Genomic DNA, 22,712 nt, shown 5'->3' with positions numbered 1-22,712 from the left:
GATTGGCTTCCTTTTTTGGGAGGAGAGCTTCTTGGTTTTATTTGGGATGGCAGGATTCATGCACAAGTGGATGCACTCATACAGTGCCTTAGTGTAGGATTCAGCAGTCGAACTTTCAGCTCCTGTCTGCATTGGTGTCATGAAGTTTGTCACTTCTGACTTGAGTAGCATGAAGTTGGCTTTGGAGAAGTTTTTTACGGAAATTTCCTTACTGGGGGGTGGGGGTGGGATGTGGATGTCAAGGGTGATTTGCTTATGGTCAGACCTGACTAATGAGGGGGTGACCACTGGTGTGGAGCATCTATCTCCCATGTTGGTAATGACCAGGTCTAGGATATTGGAGCCCCTAGTGGGACTATGGATTAGTTGATCTAGGGTGTTGGAATTTATGAATTCCAAGAACCATTGGGAAAAGCTGTTGGTACCCGAATAGTTTTCCCAGTTATAGTTTGGTTGTATTTTAATATTTTCCAGTATGTTTAGAAAGGAGTAGTGAGAATCCTGGGGCATGGTGGGGGATCTGTAGCAAGCTACAATATGGATTGCAGTCTTACCTAGTGTTAGTTGAACCTGGAGGATTTCAGATGCATTGTGTTGTGCAACTAGCCTGGAAGTGTGAATATCTTTGGTGAATATGGACACTCCTCCTTTAGTGTTTCGATCTTGGTTTGGTGGCCAAAAAGTGTGGTAAGAGTTGAAGCCTGGTATTGCAGCGGATGCTCTCTGGAGCTTTGAACCAGGTCTCAGTTACTGCACAGATATTGATGTTCTCCATTTTAGAAGTGCCTCGAGAGAGTGCATTTTGAGGTTTAGACTTCTAGCATTGAGCAGCATTACCTTCAGATTTTGCATGTTTGTATCTATTACGGTGGTGGTTTTGTCTTTTGAACCATGCCTAAAAAAGGCACTATAGGGGTGGCAAGAGCTTTAGCCAGTAACCTGAATCCCAGGGGCAACAGGTGCAGACCATCTCTGGCAAAGCATAGTGGTTTGTCGATCATGTCGTCTTTGATCCCTTTGAATGACACCAGACTCTTAGCCAACTGAAGTCAATCAGTTTGTCCTTATACTGTGGTATCATTCTGGGCGAAGGCAGGATGCTACTCAGGGTTAGGGTCATACCTGCCTCGGCCACATGATCCGCGAGTTCTTCCATGTCTCTTTTCATGTAGTCCAGGGAGGTACATCTCAAGTCATTCACTCTAACATGGACAATGACATAGTCATAGTTGTACTTGCTGTGGAGTGACTTGAGTGCATGCATTATGTGGTGGATCCTTGCACCCGACAGGCAGCTGACTGTAATTTTCTCTTTGTTCAACCTGGTGAGTGGGACATCAGTGTGCCTGACTATAGCGTCACCTATGACTGAAGTGTTGGGTACATTGTCTTGCTATAGGGGCTGTTGTTGGGTGGCACACTGGTGTTGTGAGCTATGTGTCACTTTGGTTGTGATTGGTGTTTGTTTGCGTTTCAACTTCAGAGGTCCTTGTTGCTTGGGCTGGTTAATGTTAAGGGCCTCCACATATGTGAGCTTAGTGTTGCTATGTGTGGGTGTTGATAGTGTGGGTTTTGAGGGGCTATGTGTTGCTTGAGGTGAAGTGCAGGTGTTAACCTTCTCCTCTTGACTGTCTAGCACAATCTTGGCTGGAGAGTGCTTTGCTTCCAGTTTAGCTATGTAAGTGCATCTCTCACAGGTTGTAGTGTTGGGTGGAAGGAGGAGAGGGTTGTCTGTGTACATGAGGCAGTTGTTGCATTGCCCCAGTATGCCCAGATTCACCAGGTGGACAGGGGAAATCACCAGAAGCTGACCCTTGGACATGCCTATTTAGGTGATTTTTTTGTAAAGTACAAGAGCTGTTTTCCCTCATCTTTGCAAGGATTTAAGTGAAAAACAGCTTCTGAACCTTTTAGTTCTCCACAAAATTAATTTTCCATCTCACTAACATTTGCCAGGTTTAATATTGTTCATTTGAACGGAAAAACATTTTCTGTTCAAATAAACTAATGGTAATACCGAAAGTAAAAAAAAATAACATTCACAATGTCGAACCAAATGCTCGAAGCATTTGACTCGACATTGTTGTCAAAACCACCATGTGATAGCCGTATAGGAGCTGATGTAAATCAAACTCCTATACAGCTATCATGTTTTTTTTGCAGTTGTGCATTCGCAAAAGTGGAGTCAACTATCTGGTGCAAAACTGTTTGTGCGTTCGACATTCTGTTTTTCGGCACATTGCAGCCGCTAGAATATTGTTCGCACAAACAATAGTGAACCCATTTGCCACTATTCCTTCTGTCATTCTGTACTTCTTTCACACTGTCTTCCCATCTACCACTGCACTAGGAATGGGATGTGCACGTTAACTCATTACTTTCAGAGTTATGAGTAGGGAACGTTTCTTGATGTCCTAGCCAAATTTCCCCTAGTAGTATAAATACAGCCTGGGTCTGCCCTGAAAAGAGGCCAGTAGCCTAGTGCAACTAACCTGATCAACAAAGGATAAAATAAAAATAAATAAAAATTCCAAAAAATGCATAATAGTATATTTGAGAAAGATGACCCCCACTGGCAATTCCTGCACTGATAATACACCCGTAACAGCTGACTATGTCATCAAGGATTTGGAAATGTACGTTGACAGTGACTTGTCCTTTAACCATTATGTGCCTACTGTAGTAATGAAATCATTCTACATTGCACAAGTTATAAGCAAGAGCATGGCAACTATGTGTAAGGATGTCATTGTTCTATTGCACTCAGCCTTCATTAGACCAATCATCAAGGACAATACCCCCTTCAGTATGGTTTTAGAGGGGTAGTGTGTGTGTGTGTGTATTTTTATTTGAGGGTTTTCAGTAAAACACAAAGTTCTGCAAGGTGTGGCATAGTCTCAAATGCAGATGACAAGAAACAATTGTATAAAAGATTAACCTGCCCAACAGTGCATGCATTTAACATAAAAGCTGGAACTAGACATTTAACAAAAAAGCCGTTATACATCAAAGTTGGAAATAATCACTCAGGAATATGTTTCTTTCTAAAATGTTTTTAAATGTCAATGGTCTCACAGGTAAATACAAAAAAGAAAGAGCGGTAAACCATATTAAAAAATGTAGAGTGCAAATAGCTATGCTACAGAAGACACACTTGGAAAGAACTGAACATGTGAATTTGATAAAGAAAGGTTTTCAGGATGGTTATTCAGTGGAATACCTGGTGCAAAGGAAGTGAGGTGTACTTATATTAATTGCAAGAGGAACTCCAATAGTAACAGAAGAGGAAAAAAAGACAATAATGGTAGATTTGTCGTACTAAGAGGCTACTGGCAAGGGAGGAGGATTACACAGAAATGTATTTATATTCCGCGGAAAACTTCTGTAATGGAGCTAAAGAAAATTCTGAGAGAAATAATCAGCTTTCAGCAAAGAATATTACTTATAGGTGGGGACTGGAATTTGATTTGCAACAGTGAAGATGTGTCTGGGGAGCACAGAAAGGGAAATTTAACAAAGGAAGGTAGATTTTTAAAGAAATTTATGAAAATATTTGGCATGGAAGATGTGAATTCAGTACGAGGAATTTGGCATGAATTAAATACTATTCCCCAAGATACAAAACTGGGCTAGGTTAGACAGAATTTACATTTCACAGTTTCACAGAAACATGTGCATTTAATTGAAGGTTTTGATACACACCCAATAACTATTTTAGATCATGCAACAATAACAACTAAAATAAAGACACAGGGTAATGAAATAAAAATGTGAGACTGACACTTTCCCACCTATCTGTTGAAAAGAGAGGAATTTAAGGAATGGGTAGTGGAAATTATTCAGGAGCTATTAGAGAAAATAGAAACTTCTTCTGAAAATATAGCTAGGGAGTGGGATAAAATTAAAGTGGAATTTAAAAATAGGGTGGAAATAAAAGAAAGGGAGATATCATAAGAATGAACAAGAATTATTTAGAGGATCTGACAAATATTAAAGTATTGCAAAACAGGGGGAATCTCATTGAGAAGAGGAGCAACTATAGAATGCTAAGCATAAAATAAGGGATTACCTCAAAAATACACGTGTTTAGAAAGATTGCTGTTAAGTTGGCATGAACGACTTGAGATGTACCTCCCTGGACTATATGAAGAGAGAAGTGATCGAGTTCACTGAATCACAGGCAGGTATATCCCTAGCCTTAAGCAGCATTCTGCCATCACCCAGAATGATTCCTCAATACAAAGAGAAAATTATTGACTTTAACAATTGGCTTAGTTTCTGGTGTCATTCTAGGGGAATCCAGTACCTGACAGCCTGGGAAGATATGATTGTCAGACCACGATGCTTTGCTAGAGATAGCCTGCATCTGTCTCACTTGGGCTTCAGGCTTCTAACAAAGGCTGTTGCCTCGCCCATAGTGCCTTGTTTAGGAAATGTCATGTGGTCGATACTACCAATATAAAAATTTCAACAAAACACAAATTAAAGGTCATGCTACTAAATGTTAGGAGTCTAAACATTAAACTGCACTCATGTAGTCACAGAAACCTGGTTCAAAGCTGGGGAGAGCACCCCAGCCTTAACTGGTTACTCATCCTATCATACCTTCAGACCCTAAACTGTGGAGGTGGAGTTTCAATACATATTAAAGACACACACACTTCCAGGCTGGTCAAACAGTATGACGCACAGGAATCACTCCAGGTGCAGTTAACCATTGACAAGACTCCTATTCAAATCATATCTAGCTACAGGCCCCTAGATTTGACTGAAGATGCCCACTCCACCTATCTGGACCTCTTCAAATCTATCAAGATTCAACCCTTTACCCAGATCCTGGATGACTTTAATGGTTACCTATTAGAAAATCGAAGTTACGGAACTTCGAATACCATATGATCAACACCATATGATCAAAGTTCCGTAACTTTGAAATTAAAAAAAAAAAAAACAAAGAATGTACCCTGTACCCCCCTGCACCCCCCGCTACTTAAATATACCAACTCCGAGATCGCACTTTAATGCACTATGGTGCGGAAAGGGAAGATTTCCCTTTCCTACACTGTAGCGTGATCTTGGAGTTGGTATATTTAAGTAGAGGGGCCCACGTGGGGGGTGCAGGGTGGCTTGCCCCCCTGCCCAAACCCTTTACTTTTTTTTTTATGTTCATTTTGAACATTTCGAATTTTCAATTGTTTGATCATTAAAGGTCAACCTTTACTGATTCGAACAATTGAAAATTCAGTGTTCCAACAGGAACCTACTTTAACTACCCAAACACAGACTGGAAAAAATACTCATGCCAGAACACAAATGCCCAGAGATTCCTCAAATTTATCAATGCAAATGCCTTGGAATAGCTAGTCGATACCCCCACAAGAGGTGATAAAATCTTGGACTTGGTATTAACCAACATGAGTAACCACTGCAGCACCCCAACAAGTATCATCCTCCCTGGTAAGATCCAACCATAAAGTGGTCACTTTCGAAGTCACCATCTCCCCTGGCATCCCTCAAGCTAGGGTCAAAGAAAAAAACTTCTCCAAAGCTGATTACAACCTCCTGAGTGATGGTATAAACAGCTTCACAGCCCCCTCCCCCTCCCCCTCTGTAGGAACCAGCACCAATGTCCAAATCTACACCAAAGTACCATACGAGCATTTATAAAGATGTATGAAATCAGGAATAACCAACAGGACAAAATCATCCTTTGCAAGGGAGAGCAAACCTGTCTGGTGGACATCTGCAATAAATAAACTATATAACAAAAGGAAAAAATTGCTGTCCAGGGCCAAGAAGGAGCACGTGCCTAACTGGAAGCAATCTCTCCTTAGCAGGAACAAGCAAATAAGAGCACTAGTGAAATCCTCTAAAGCCAACTTCGAGTCCAAATTGGTCACATCTACTAGAGACAATCATAAGGCCTTCTTCACATATGTCCGCAATCTCAAAGGAAGAACCCAGATTTGTTCAGAACTGGTGGTCAAGGACACCACATACACAAATGCTGTAGATATAGCCAACCTACTGGCTGACAGATTCAGCAAAAACTTCACCCCTCTGTCCCCCCATCAGTAAATCAGGACATCCCCAGTACCTGCCCACCTCCCCTTATCTATAGGGAACAGGTCATCAATGCTCTCTCAAAGACAAAAAATACAGCCTCCATGGGACCTGATAACATCCCAGGCTGCAGCCTACATGAACTTGCGGCACCATTAGGCACCCTATTCAACCAAAACCTGAGTATCGGCTTTGTCCCAGCCAAGTGGAGGACAGCCATTGCCATTTCTTTACACAAAGGTGGGGCATCGACCGATCCAGGTTACAGACCCATCAGCCTAACTAACCTGATCTGCAAGGCCATGGAATGGATTATCATGGAACTCATTAACAGGGACATTAGCAAACTCCAAACATTCGACCCTACACAGCTTGGCTTTGTCAAGAGGAGGTCATGTCTGTTAAATCTGGTTGACTTCTTTGAGAACGTCACCAAAGCCATGGATGAGGGGAAAATGGTGCACACCACCTACCTTGATATGGCCAAAGCCTTCGACACTATTCCCCACTCGAGCATAATAAATAAACTCTCTCAACTAAGCATCAATCTGTATGTTACCAAATGGGTAGCAAACTGGCTCACTGATAGAACCCACTGAATCAAAATAGGGGAAGCCACATAAAGCAGTAGACCGATAATCAGTGGTGTACCCCAGGGATCAGTCTTCGGGCCTCTGTTATTCGGGATATACTTCTCTGAGGTGCAGGCCAAAACCAGTGGACTATAGATGACCAAGTTTGCAGATGACTGCAAGCGGGGTATGGTCATCAATTCCCCAAGTGATGTGGACATCCTCCAAGAGGGTCTCACCCAAACAAATGACTGGTGCCAGAAACATAGCCTCAAGCTGAATGCCAAAAAATGCATCATCATTCCCTTTGGAGAGAGTGACATCCCCACATATTATCACATTGCACCCATGTTGATAGCAACCTAACTTTTGACCTCCATGTTGCTTCCATTGTACAGAAAGCTTTCTACATGGCCCACCTCATAAGTAAGGGTATCTCATCCAGGGACAAAGAGGTTATAACATCCCTATATTCTTCCCTTATAAGGCCAATTATTGAGTAGACTGCCCCCCTTCAGCATTTACCTTGCAAAGCACATTGCAGAAGCTGAACAGACAACAGAGGTTCCTCACCAGGAGAATCCAGGGCCTCAAACATCTACCCTACACAGATAGGCTAAAAGCCCTGGTCCTCTACTCAGTTTCATACAGACTCCTTAGAGGTGACCTCTGTCTGGCATACAATGTAATCTCAGACCCCGCCTTGATGGGGACTGCTGCAAATCCACAAGTCAAGCTCCACTCAAGTAACCCACATGAGCAACCTCAACCTGGTCTGTGACATCAATAGTACTTGTTGGCGGGACAGATTTGTGTCCCAGAGACTCCCCCATCTGTGGAATAGACTCCCTCTCAATGTCAAGCAGAGTACCTCTTTACCCCTTTTTAAGCAAAACCTGGATAACTGAATGGGAAACAAAATACATCCCTGGGATTCCACCTGTGTTCCTGATTGACAGGGGCCTTGTGCGCTGACTTGTCTAAACAAAGGCTAAACTCTTGGCTAGACTTGTATAACAGCCTCAGGGCCAATAGCCTACTAACTTCCTATGAACTTTTATTTGATAATAACCCTAGAGTACAAAAACTTTTAACATGACGACTGTCAGCAGGCTTAGGGAGCTTATAACAAGGAAGATAACAAGGGATCCTGTAGAGGTACTAGAAATATTTTGGAAATTCTACGAAAGTCTGTATAAAGCAGAGAAATATGGAAATCAACAAAAGGGTCAAATGGAAATATTTATGGAAGAAATAAATATGCCAAAGCTAGAGGGAGAGAAGGCTCAATTACTAACAGTTAGGACAGGATGAGATGAGATAAAAATGGTGATGTATAATCAAACAGGAAAGTCCCCAGGAATAGAGGGTATTCCTGTGGAAATGTGGAAGCTAGGAGGGAAAAAACTGATAAAGATCTGGAAGGGTTTGTTTAACAGTATTTTAAGAGGAGGAGAAATACCAGCATCCTGGAAGAAAGCAGTGGTAGCTGTAATACCTAAAGAGGGTAAAGATCCATCAGATCCAGCTTCATACAGGCCCATTTCAATACTAAATCACAATTACAAAGTGTTTATGTCTATAATGGCTAAAAGAATGACAAATGTGATTCCAAAATTGATAGATATGGATCAATGTGATTTTGTGAAGAGGAGGCAAACATCTGACAGCATAAACACAGTGATGATCCAGAGGGAAGCAGAATGCAAGAACATACCATTGTTGCTGGTGGGTCTTGATGCAGAGAAAGCATTTAACACAGTAAGCTGGGATTTTATGAGCAGAGCAATGGAATAATTTGCATTCCCTGATAACATTATAATGTTGATTAGGAGGATATGTGAAGGTTTGGAGGCAAAAATTAAAGTGGGTGGGTCCTTTCTGATAATTTCTGCTTGAGCAGAGGAACCAGGCAGGGGTGTCCTCTCTCATCTTTGTTATTTGCATTATATTTACAACCACTGGCAAAGAAAATAAGGGACTCAGAAATTCTGGGATATAATTGGCATGTTAGTCAAGATAAACTGGCACTATTTGCAAATGACATTATTTTATATCTAACACTACATGGGTGGCAAAAGCCAATGCACTGTTGGCTAGGCTTGGTTTGGTCCTCAGACCAATAGCCTAGTAATTACTTATGAACCTAAAACAATCAAAAAGGGACATTACAGTGCTGTGAACCATACTGAGACAGTTTCAAACCTTTTCAGCATACAAAATTAATGAAGCTATAACAAAAGCAATACTGGTAAATTATGTACCCACATATGAATTGGTTCAGCAATATCCATATTTATGGGGACAAGATAAAATGAATATTTAGGAGTATGGATTAAATATGATAATTTTTTGTGGCAGCTAAGGATATGTGGGAAGAGACTAAACAAAAGATAATACAAAAACTGAGAAAAAGGAAGCTTTGTTATATGGATAGCAATAGTAAGATGCAAGCAGTTAAAATTATTTTAGTCCCTTTAGTCTTATACACAGTTCAGGCATATTTTTATCAACCAGAGGAGAAGTTGTGGATAGCAATTAATAAAGAGCTGAAGGATTTTATCTGGGAGGGGAAGATGGCAAGAGTCAAATGGGAATAAGCTTATTCTTCCAATAGAACAGGGTAGAGTGGGATTACCCAAGTTGAAGGGGTATTTCAAAGCAACAAAGTTAAGGCTCCTATACATATTACAAGCAGAAAACTATAATTCAAAGTGGAAAGAGATGATGATGATGATGATGAAACAGGGGGGAAGCTCAAGTAACAGGGAGAGACTGGGATTTTGGATGCAGACCTTTAAGGACAGCAACAATAATCATACAGAATATTATATTCATAAAGTAGCAGAAGGTTTTCTAGGAACTAAGCCAACACAGGAATGGAGAAAGGAGATTCTGCTGATAGGGATGACTGCAATTAGGGATACAGACAATAGGCAAGAGGTGGTGTGAATATAATGAAGAAAACTGGCAAAGGAACAAGGTATTGGGAGCAAATAACTAGAGAGGGAAAAGTAACAGAAGGGGAAGATGCCAAGAACTTTTTTGGACTGATGGCTAGAGATTGACTTCCATATCAAGGATTGATATCAGAGTATAGGCAAAGAGAAAGAAATAGGGGGTCCTAAATGAAAGACCAGCACTGGTAGAGTTTTTAGTTGCCATTAAAAAAGGAATAATTAGTAGAGCATATACAATATTGCATGATAACTATAAGAATCAATCAGAGGACGTTGGTAAGGATTTGGAAGAAAGATTAGATAAGCAATTCACAAAGAAACAATGGGGGATATATGTATGTCTCTCAAATACACAACAAAATCTAGAAGATTTAGGATCTTTGCCTGGAAGTGTTTAGTTGTTTTTATACCCCAAGCAGACTTCAAAGAATTTTTCTTCAGGTAGACAGCAAATGTTGAAGGTGTGATGAGCAAGAAAGAGGCAATTGGGAACATATTTTCTCTAGACTTTAAACATTTCCTGCAGACTGCTCTGTCAGAGATGCTGGATGAGCAAATTGGAGTAACTAAGGAAATTATTTTTTGAGCTATGATACAGAATCAGAATTGCCTAGACATAGTAAGGTCTTGCTGAGTCTAGTTATGATAGCTGCCAAAAAAGAAATTACTAGAAAATGGAAATCAAAATTTAAAGCAACTTTGCTAGAAGTAGTGAAGATAGTGACAGAGATAAAACTGGAACTGGGATCTTTAGAAAACGGTATGAGCAAATTACATAGGAAATCTGGGATCAATACATGCAGAGGAGGAATGAGGTTTAAAAGAATGCAGGATTTGAATGAGCTGTGTAATAGTTGATTAACACTGACTGGATATGTTAAAAGTGATGTATAATGTTTGCAGCTACAGTTGTGTCGGCATGGTTTGGAATGTATACTGTTTGCAAATGAGATTCTCTCTCTCTATGGTTTATTTTCATTTATATAAATGTAACACGGCCTACGTCATACATGATAATTTTATAAAGATGTTTCTTGTTTAAAAAAAAAAAAACATACCTCCTTCAGTATGTACCCAAAGTGGCAAGTGAACAAATGGAGCATCCTCAGAGCTTCCTCTCAAAAGGAATACATGGCGTAGAAAACATGGTCAATATGGACTGCCTCAAAGCCTTATCATTGTAGTCGTTTTCCCACAGACTGTTAAAAGTTGATCCATGCCTGCCCTTCAAAGCAACCTCTGATCCAGCCCTTATAGACTTGTTGCACATTCATAAAACAAGTATCATCAGAAACACCCTAGAAACCTGAACCTCATCTGCAATACAAAAAAGATATGTTGGATGGACAGATATGTATCTCAGAGTCTACCCTTTCTCTGGAACATGCCCTCCATCCATGCGAAATAGCGTTCCTCTCTGAACTTATTCAAGCACAACTTGGATTAGTGGATGGGGAATCGTAAATTTACCCCAGTCTGTCACCTATGCCCCTATTACAGGCAGTGTATCTGGAAGTTAATGTTCTGTGTTTTTTTTTTTTTATCAATATCAAAAGGATACTGTTTGTTTTTTGTGCTAATTGTTTTGGGAGGGTTGTGTTTTCTGATATTCTGGATAGTCGATGGGCTTGCAGTGATATGCTGTGACACACACACACACACACACACACACACACACTCACTCACACACACACTCTCTTCTCTATCTCCTTACGGGTAGACAAAATAAAATGTGATCCAATCTAAAAAAAATGTTCCATATGCAAACTAATATTAAATTGTTTACTTTCAGCAAAGTAAAGAATTTCCAATTGTCTATGCAATACTTGAATTTTAATACTTACTTTATCGAGGAATAAGTTTCAATTGAAAAAAAAAACTCCTTTAAGAGCCATTAATGCAGCATAGTGTGCACTGAGCCTCATTTAAAGAGAGCTGAACCATCAAGAAGTACAGATGTGCTGTCTCCCCTGTGTAAGTCATTAGTCAGATGACATCTTTAATACTTTGTCACACTGGGCACAAGAAATATGTAATAATGAAGGAAAAATCCAGAGAAAATTTAGTAAAAAGTGAAGGAATGGACAGCCTTTTCTACAGCAAGAATAATGAGTCTGAACCAGTTCTTTGGTCGCACATTGCAGTTATTTATAATTCACCGTCAGATAAGAGTCCAAGAGAAATTAAGGCTAGAATTTCTGTAACAGATCTTATGAGACTAGAGGTGAAAACGCTACTGGTGTTAATAAAAAATAGCTCATTTGAGTAAAGTGCTTTGTTCTGCTTTCTCAGGGTATATATACTGAAATTTATTAGCAGCCCAAATGGACAAAATTTTAATTACCTTGTTTTCTAAAATTAAGCTGATTTTCAATTTATGCTGCTAAACAGGGCTTTCTAGCTTATCAAGGAACTTGGACTAATTAACAAAATAAGTCACTTTCACTTTTCACAGAAGGTGATAACTTATTTTTGTGACGCAGACCTGATGTTAAAATCAAACAAGAGATGCTTTTATACAGAAAATCAATACACAGCATTAAACAAAGCATTTTAGACTATTCATCTATGATAACTAAATAACTCACAAGGTAACAGTTTGGGACACTGAAAATTGATGAAGAATGCAACTTCCTTGTACCAGCAGAAACAGGTGAAGAAAGAGTAAGGACCCCACCCCACTAGCTGAACCAGAGATATGACCAGCAGAACACTACTGCTCATGCCAGCAGAATTCATGTAACTACCATGAGAGGTGCCAAAAGTGGTTCGGAAGCTGTAAGTGACTAAAGTAGTAAGAAGCAGCAAGCTAACCTGAGACAAGCTACCAGCCTTGTTACACTGGTGGTGAGCTAGGGCACTGTGGTTCACAATGTTATCAGCGCAACAGCTTTGTTCAAATGTAGAAAAAAAAATCCTAATGCATTGCCATAAACTAACTGCAGATTATAACAGAATCAAACTACTTAGCAGAAGAACCAAGTTGCTTTCTAAATGAATATGACTGAAATGGCAAAGACCCTGCAGGAATGTAGAAATGCTCTGATCTGTATTTGAAAAGACAGCATACCTGGTGTCATTCCACTTATGGATCCATCCAGGACAAATGACCTCAATTCTGCTCTTCACATGAGCCAACCACTCTAGCCAAAAAAAATGGCGCCGACAAGTGATACTGAAGCACGTTTGGAAACTTCATGTGACTAGTTGAAACGGACTGAATGGACCAGCACGATGGCCTTACCTTTATGGGAGATCCATAGAAGGCAACTATTCCCCCTATGCACTGTTTGCCATTTGAGATAGACAGAGAGGCAACTATTACCCTATGCATTGTTTGCCACTTTAGACAGGCAACTATTACCCCTATGCACTGTTTGCCATTTGAGACAGACAGAGAGGCAACTATTATCCTATGCACTGTTTGCCATTTGAGACAGACAAAGAGGTAACTATTACCCTGTGCACTGTTTGCCTTTTGAGACAGACAAAGAGGCAACTATTACCCTATGCACTGTTTGCCATTTGAGACAGACAGAGAGGCAATTACCCTATGCACTGTTTTCCATTTGAGATAGAGAGGCAACTATTACCCTATACACTGTTTGTCATTTGAGATAGAATGGCAACTATTACCCTATGCACTGTTTGCCATCTGAGATAGAGAGGCAACTATTACCCTAGGCACTGTTTGGCATTTGAGACAGACAGATAGGCAACTATTACCCTATGCACTGTTTGCCATTTGAGATAGAATGGCAACTATTACCCTATGCACTGTTTGCCATTTGAGACAGACAGAGAGGCAACCATTACCCTAGGTACTGTTTGCCATTTGAGATAGACAGAGACAGACAGACAGACCATATTTTAAACAATGCATACAGTACTATTGACAAAGCATAGATACTTCCTTAAAATGCCCTCTCAAGCAGAAGGACACAATGTATTTTCCAAATACACATTCTGAACATTCAATACCCAGTAAAAATAATCAATTTAGGACTTCTCACCATAATTTGCTTTGAGCTCTGTCAGGCTGTCAAAAACCAATTTGTCCTATTTCATTGACTTTTTTGACATATGATATCAGCAACATTCTGCCTAGCAACAAATGAAATCAACCAAGAGGATGGAGCCACTGCTGAGAAAAAAATGAACAGTAGCACCCTCCTTGCATACTCTGTTACCAAAACAATAAGGTCTTACAAAGAAAACATAAATAGCTGAGAATATACCTATCAATAAATTATGGCAATAATCATTTAGGAAATGTTGATTTCATGTAAATGACCCAAGTGGGAATATTAGGGGAGAAAAAGCAGAAAAAATGTTTGGTAGTTGCACTGTGATGATATTAGGCATCAGAACAATCAATTGTTATCTACCCTGTTTGGGCCAAACCAAAACAATGCATCAGAAACACAAGTTCTTCCTGGAAAGGAGCGAGTCACCCAAAGCATGACGCAAGGTGACAAAAACTAAAGCAGATTAACATATCGCACATGAAGGGCAAAAATGTACTAGAAAGGTTTGTAAAATAAGGAGGTGTCTGTAGTTTAACATTCTTAATATATCAGTATAAAGACAAATGCCCTTCCCATCTTATAGAACATACAATCTTCCCATCTTATAGACCATATAATCTTCCCATCTTATAGAACATACAATCTTCCCATCTTATAGAACATACAATCTTCCCATCTTATAGAACATACAATCTTCCCATCTTATAGAACATACAATCTTCCCATCTTATAGAACATACAATCTTCCCATCTTATAGACCATATCATCTTCCCATCTTATAGAACATACAATCTTCCCATCTTATAGAACATACAATCTTCCCATCTTATAGAACATACAATCTTCCCATCTTATAGAACATACAATCTTCCCATCTTATAGACCATATCATCTTCCCATCTTATAGAACATACAATCTTCCCATCTTATAGAACATACAATCTTCCCATCTTATAGAACATACAAGAAATCAGAGGACCCATTTCAGATTAGTGGAGAAGCCATCACACTTTCCAAGGAGCTAAAACTCCTGGAACATGTAACAACTGACTAGAATAATTATTTCTTTTAACTGATCTGCATTACAACTGCTGACAAATGAAATCTGGTTGGCAAAAGGCAACATCTCTCCAGCAGTCACACTGAGAATTACAGGAGTGAAATGTCCATGACTAAATTCGACATTAAAAGCTCTGCTTAAAGCTGGAGAAAATCTTGGAGTAACTGGAAAACAATTAACAATCGTGATCTGCACCAGAGCTACCAAGATATGAGATGGTCGTGCAAGATTACAGTAAAAAATATAAAAAACTGCTAATTCTACCTTAACTTTTAAAAGAGTCCTGATCCATAGCTATTCAGAGACATACAGGGCACAAGTCAAGATAATACATGGTGAAAAAAAATTCAAGGTTATTACCTTCCTTGGAAGCACCGCAGACTGCAGAAATGGTTCACTAAGGTAGTGCTGACCTTACAATGTGCATCTTGATTGTTGCAAGCCAACCAGCATTGACCCTCTCCCTTTCCAGAATATTATGTACCTAATGGGAGCTCTTCACTCTGTTGCTGCCTTCCCTTTGAAGCTGTCCCCATTAGAACTGTCAGGGAATTTTTTATTTAGATTACCAGAACTAGGCCATCACATTCTTAAACGCTAGATCCACCTTTTCCAACATGTCAGTGATGATCATTACTAAGCCCTTAGCATATATTCATATTTTCTCAGTTTATCATTATTTTCCAGAACAGTTACTGTCACCTCAAAGAACTCTTATTTATACCCCTTCCTAAGAACAGCAATCTCTCCTACCCAGCTGTCTAGTGCCCCAGTCCTGAACCATTATCAAGATGATGGTCTGTCCTTGTGCCTTAAACTAAGCATTAGGTATGGCCTAGTCACACATAACATGACTTCAGACTGATTCGGCACCTCACTAGTCTTTATTTGGTAAAAGACTCCACAATTTTAAAGGGGCATTTGTTTAGGTTGATTAGTCACTACTGCTATTTACCCTTTTGATCATAAGCTTCACTGATGTACACTTTGTCTGCGTTGGCAGCTATATGCAGGTAAGAACTTTTTTTTCTGGTACACAGTGTATTATCTCTTGCTGAACTTAGAACACATTAGTGTTGTGGACTAGGAACTATTCCCTTTACACTATTGATTAATTGCCTCTTCTTAAATAACCAGAGCTTACATGCAGCAACCTGTGCTGATGATTGGATCCTCCTCAAAGGAGCAATATGATTGCTATGGTAATAAATGGTCTACAAGTGGATTTCAGTCATATCTGGTACTTGTTGAAAGCTAAAAACAAAAAATGAAGGCTAATACTACAACATAAACTGTTTTGTTTGGAACCATACCTCTCAACTGTCCAGATTTTTGGCTCATATTCCTGGTCTGTTCTACACAAAATGTATGCTTTTTCTGGCAAATCACTGGGATGATCTGAGAATTGAAGTTACTAAATAATGACATACATTTGAGTTTCAGACTTTGAATCCTTTAGAAAATGTATGTTAAAACAAACCCTGCTAGTTTGGCAACTTTCCAAGTTTATAAGAGCAGTATTTAAAATATGTCCCTATTTTTGGTATTTTGTACCCATTTTGTCGGGCTTTGTCCAGATTTCTTGTACTAAGAGGTTGGGAGGTATGTTTGGACTTAAAGACTTGCCAATTCCACTTCATCTGACACTCCAAGATAGAGTCAACTGCACAAGTAAGCAAACGTTCTTACACAAATATTTAAGCTAAGGTAGATTCAGTACTTTCCTTTAATGGTCACTCAGAAATAGCCTTTCACAAAGTGAAAACTCTGGTAAAAACAAGCCACACTACGTTGGCTAGCTGCTCTCAGAAAAAGACATTCCAAACACTATAGTGAGGGTTACTTTAGTAAATAATTAAAACAGAAACAAGAACAACAAAAACAAGCAAGTGCTTCTAAAATATTATTTTATTAGGTAAACAAAAATATTGTAACCCAAAATTAGGCTCACTGCTCTTAACGGCAATGAATGCTGTTTTCAGTACCCTGTTGCTACAAAGTTTCCCTAAACTAATTATTTTAAGCATATTAAGGGATAGCACATGCATATATTCATGCATGGGTATTCGTGTGAATTAATGTATTTAACTGATTAATTGAAGGCTAGAGCAGTTGATAAAATCTAAGTTACATCAAATAAATAATTCTATAAAAGAAATAAGGACAATGTAAAAGATTCTAATCAACATATGAGATGCAAAGCTAAATCAGGATTTTGTCTAAAGTAAATCATAGAATATGTCAAACAGTTTACGATATGAACAAGATCTTAGTGATAAGAAGAGATGGAAGGACTTGCACAGTAAGAAATGACCACTTTTATCATCAAAATTGCAAAGCAAAAGAAAAATAACGGTAATGAATTGATGAAGACCAAAAAGTACAGAAAACTGCCCAATACTGAAAAAGGAAAGAAGAGAGCACAGGAAATCAAACAAAGGAAATGTTATTTTATTCTAAATGTAAGAAGTGATAGAAGCAATATAATTAAGGAAGCTATAACACTTTGGCAATTTAAGAGAGAAAAACATTACAAGCCAGAGACTGTAAATAAATCACAACAAATTATATTATTTATGTAAAGGAAACCATAAGGAAGAGGAAGTAAACCAAATCAAAGTCCCAAACTCGTTTCCGATAGGTAAAACGGTATTAAATATTCAAATTCAAGAAAATGAAGTTGATATCAGAATGTTTACAAACTGGTTCAAACATGTTAAACTGGATAAAAAGAAAAAGACCGTCATACATGAGCCCTATTTATCCTATATAAAAAGACCAATTAAAATTTACTTGAACAAAGAAGAAAAAATATTAAACACAGCAGACAGATTTTAAGCAGAGAAATGAAAGGATACTAATAATACAACATACAAACAGGAAAATATTGCCCACCTATATGAGGTACAAGTTTTATATATATTTCAAAGTAATATTCTCGAAGAAAAATATAAAAAGTCAGATACTGCCGCCCCCCCATATCTGCAGTCAAGATAGATTTATTGAATGTGTCAGCTACAGGGAGACTAGATTCAATCTGTTCAGTAAGATACCAGTTCCAGGGTGAACAAATTACACAAATGATAGTAAAGTTTAGGTACGTTTGATTTTATTCAAAACATCTCTTCAAGTTAGAATAAAAGAATTAACTCAGGTACTATGCAAAATATATAACTCAAGAAGCTCACACTGATATTTTATAGACAAACATCTATAAACAAGCAAATAAGACTTCTTGTGAATTCCTTCATATCAAACTAGCTTCCTCAACTAAGAACAGCCATAAGGTGTTCTTCAGTTACATCCTAAACCTAAAAGGAAAGGCCCAGATTTAATGATACCACAGATTTAATGATACCACATATACTGAGCCTGTGGACATAGCTAACCTGATGGCTGACAGGTTCTGTGAAAACTTCACTCCCCAGTCCCCACCAGAAGTACCCTTTGACATCCTTACCACCTGTTCCTTACCTTGTATCTCCAAAGAGCAGGTCGTAAACGCCCTCTCTAAGGCTAAAAAACAAGCATCTATGGGACGTGATAACATCCCAGGCTTTGTCCTACATGGGCTCCAACAAGAATTAGCCATACCACTGAGTACTCTTTTCAATCATCGTCTAAGCACCGGCTTCATCCCAGCTGAATGGAAAATGTCCACCGTTATTCTCTTACACAAAGGTGGTGCTTACACTGACCCCGAAAACTATAGACCTATTAGCCTGACTTGCCTCATCTGCAAGGCCATGGAGTCATGGGCCTTACCAGCAAAGATGTAGGCAATCTCCAAACACTTGACCCTGCTCAGTTTGGATTTGCCAAAGGGAGATCATGCGTATTAAACTTGGTGGACTTCTTTGAGACAGTCACCAAGGTCCTGGACGAGGGGAAATCTGTGCATACAGCCCACCTAGACTTAGCCAAGGCTTTCGACACTATCCCCCACTCAGGAATCACTAGCTAGGTATCAACCCGTATAACTTTAGATGGGTTGCTAACTGGCTCACTGATAGAACACATATAGTCAAAATAGGAGAAGTCACCTCCAACAGCAGACCTGTAACCAGTGGTGTTCCACAGGGATCAGTCCTGGGACCTCTACTGTTTGGAATTTATTTCTCTGAATTACAAGCAAAAACTAAAGGTCAGTAGCTGACAAAGTTTGCTGATGACTGCAAACTGGGAGCAGTCAAAGAATCTCCAAATGATGTCAACATCCTACAATAGGGTCTTACACAAACAAATGATTGGTGCAAAAGTCATGGCCATAAACTCACTGCAAAAAATGTATTATCATCCCTTTCAATAATAGCAATGTTCTTGCTAACTATCACATCAGTAGCAACACCCTAAGTATGCACTCAGTGGTCAGAGACCTGGACACACAGATTGGCAGCAGCCTTACCTTTGATCACCATGTCTCCACAGTGGTAAGAAAGGCATTCTATATTGCTCATCTCATAAGTAAGAGCTTTTCCTCCAGAAAAAAAAGAAATTATAACCTCCCTGTACTCTTCCCTCATCAGGCCAATAACCGAATACAATACCCCTTTTGGTATGTACCTTTCCAAGCCCTTGCAGCAATTGCAGAGACCACAAAGGTTCCTCACAAGGAAAATTCAAGGTCTTCAGCTCTGTCCTATGTGGATCGCCTGAAATTACTGTCACTTTATTCTGTTTCATACAGACTACTCAGAGGCTATCTCTGCCTTACATACAAGGCAATCTCTGACCCTGCTTTATTGGAAATGCTACATATCCCCATAAGTCAAATGGTACATGGGTTACTCGCTCTAAAGACCTTAACCTGGCAAGTGACATTAATAGAACCTGCTGAAAGGACACATTTGTCTCCTAGAGATTACCACACCTTTAGGACAGACTCCACTTCATGTCAGAGCACCTCACTGGCCGTCTTCAAATGCAATCTGGACGAGTGGATGGGTAATCATAAATTCACTGAGGGGGTTCCACCTGTATCCCTCTTGAACAGGAGCAATAGGTGCTGATCATGGACATAAGGGTAGAACTTGGCTAGGCTTGCAAGGTCCCTAGAGCCATTAGCCTAGTAACTTTGTATGATCCTATGAAAGGATGCTAAATTGAATATTTGAAATAAATGACTACTTTAGAAGTGTAAAAATGTGGTAATTTGTTTTTTAAATATATAATACTTTATAGTACAGCCATTTTAAAAAGTCATTTGAAATTCATAAATTTGAATTTGCGGCATGATTATTGAAGGAATGTTTTACACATAAGTATGGTTTATATAATTATGTTTGCAATGACTTCTGAAGTTGACACAATAAAGATTTTATAACAATGACTATTTGACTGATAGGTAACCAGATAGTCATGACAAGGGACATACGTATACATTTTTAAATGAAAACAAACCAGTTTTATAATACAGACAATATGCAATTTTAGAACAAAACTTACACATAAGAATGAAGATTTCTTTATTTTGACATTTGTTAACTGGGTATGTCTGACTGAGCATGTGCCCTTTTTCAGCAGAAGCAGAGGGAGAAAAATCTCCATACAGAACAAATATTATTCAGAGGTAACACAAAGTATAGAAACATTCAGTAACATGACATAAAATACAGCAGTAACTATAGATACAGTAAAATCTCAATATACAGTCCAGAATTAATAGGTGTACAAGCAGAAAATACCAAATAAAACAGTATGCAAGCCCTGTTGCACAGAAAATATGAAACAGTACTGCTGAGAATGGAGTAGAACAGGTAGGTACAAGGAGGACTAGAAAGCCTAGACAAGAGAAGACAGAGGACTTGACAATAATAATGTGAAGGAAGAAGCCACAGATGAGTCACGGGGACAGAAGGGCAAGTGGATAAAAAGGGGACAGGGGACTAGAACCAGTTACTTAATGAGTACAAGAGATCTCTTCGCCTTGAAGTTATCTTTCAGGGATATACAGTGACGTATGTATTATACAAGAAAAGGTAAGGGATCCAAGAATGGCACAGGATGAAAGAAGCAGTACAGACTCCATGAAAAAGGAGACAGATTGATGAGCAGTTCAAGATCTGGGCAGGAATTTGTCTCACTGGACTTTAAAGTGGCAGATGAAAGGAGGTCTGCAGAATGGGGTGTGCTTAAGGAAAGAATATAGGAGCTGCATATCAGAGTGACTTGGCTGGTACGATAAGAAAGGGAAGACAAGGGCTGGAGAAAAGGAGGCATCATGAGGCATCTAAATAAGGTGATGAATGTCAAAGAGGCAAGAAAGGAAGCATACAGGAAAACATGTGAAAAGGCTATGAGAGGAGTACAGGCAAAAAAGGAGAGAGAGCAGTAACAGGGGAAAATGTTAAAGGCACCTGAGAAAGAAGCAGGAAAAGAAAACCAGTGCAGAAGCATAACTAGAGACAGCAGTGACAAGTGATGAAGGAATGGGTGCCAGAGATGGACATGCAGAAGCAAATACTACACTAAGAGCAGGAGAACGTGAACAGGAAGGAGCAAACAGGCAGAGAGGAGAGTCACAGGACAGCATGGACAGAAAAGTGAATAGGGTTTGTAATAAAAATAGAAATGACACACACAAGCGATCATGTGCAAAACAGGGAAGTTTGCAACCAGTACAAACTGTAAGAAGGCCTGTGGTGCTATAAATGGACATGGAAAAAGTTCATAGCTAGGAATGGTAGTGACATGGTAAATGACTTGAAGAAGAACAGAGCCACTCTGGTGCAGTAAAGTTGGTTTATGTGGTAGGAAGTTAAATGAGATGGGAAAGACATACTGTATAGTAAAGCCAATTTTTTAAGCCTACAGTTAGAATGGGGAGGAGCTATGGTAGCCAGAAATGAGGGAGGACTTCATGAGCTGTACTACACATGGGCACCAATGACCTGATCGAGGAGACAGCTAAGGTGGCAGCTAGCAGATGACAGAATGGAGGCAGGGTAAGGAGTTGAGATGGTGTTCTCAAAAGTGCTATCTATGCCAGCAGCCTGCATTCCTACTGAAAATCTAAGGACATTAATGTGATCCTCTGAACAGAGAGAATTTAAGTGCAAATAGGGGGAACATATACTAACTCCAAGAATGTGGTGTCATAGAGAATTCTACCTACTCTGAGGTACAGAAACTTCATTGTTGGTATACGGAAGTAGCAGGGACATGGGGGTACAGCCCCCAACAAGGTGCAAGTGCAGGTAACAGGCCCTTCCAGCAAAAGTTTAACAGTGAGTTTCCAAATTCAATGTTTTGTCAAAATCACTTTAAATTTCCAAGTGTCTAGACGCAATGTATAGTGCGTCACACTTCTGAAAGGGAGCCTAGCATCTGACAAGATATAGAACAGGATAATTAGAGAGTATAATGACTTAGCGCAGCAGAGGGAAAGGGAGAGGGGCTTGAATCTGAAATCGGGATGAGTGAAGAACTGGCAGAGACTTGTTCAGTGCCAGAGACCAGTTATGTCTTAAGGGACAATGGTTCTCAGAGCTGGATTAGAACATATGGGTCAATAACTAACTTTTAAGCTTGAACATGAGAATGTCAGAGAAGCAGAAGAGAGGAGTAGGTACTCAAGGCAGTTGACAAAAGAAAACTGGCACAGAGTATAGCAAAGCAAAGAGGAAAACAAAGATGATTCAATGCTCCTACCCATCCAGAGCTCTGTGCACTGTGCAGTCTGTTTGTAACCCCCCTGTATACAAAGCTCCTACCCACCCAGAGTTCTGTGCAATGTGCAATCTGTATGTTAACACCTCTGCATACAATGCTCCTACCCATCCAGATCTCTGTACACTGTGCAATCTGTATGTTAACCCCTCTGTATACAATGCTCCTACCCATCCAGAGCTCTGTGCACTGTACAATCTGTTTGTTAACCCCCCTGTATACAAAGTTCCTACCCATCCAGAGCTCTGTGCACTGTGCAATCTGTATGTTAACCCCTCTGCATACAATGCTCCTACCCATCCAGAGCTCTCTGCACTGTGCAATCTGTATGTTAACCCCTCTGTATACAATGCTCCTACC

The sequence above is a fragment of the Protopterus annectens genome, chromosome 15.part0, assembly GCF_019279795.1.
Source record: "Protopterus annectens isolate FY-2018-M chromosome 15.part0, PAN1.0, whole genome shotgun sequence".
Classification (NCBI taxonomy): domain Eukaryota; kingdom Metazoa; phylum Chordata; order Ceratodontiformes; family Protopteridae; genus Protopterus; species Protopterus annectens.
This window is presented reverse-complemented; position numbering follows the sequence as displayed.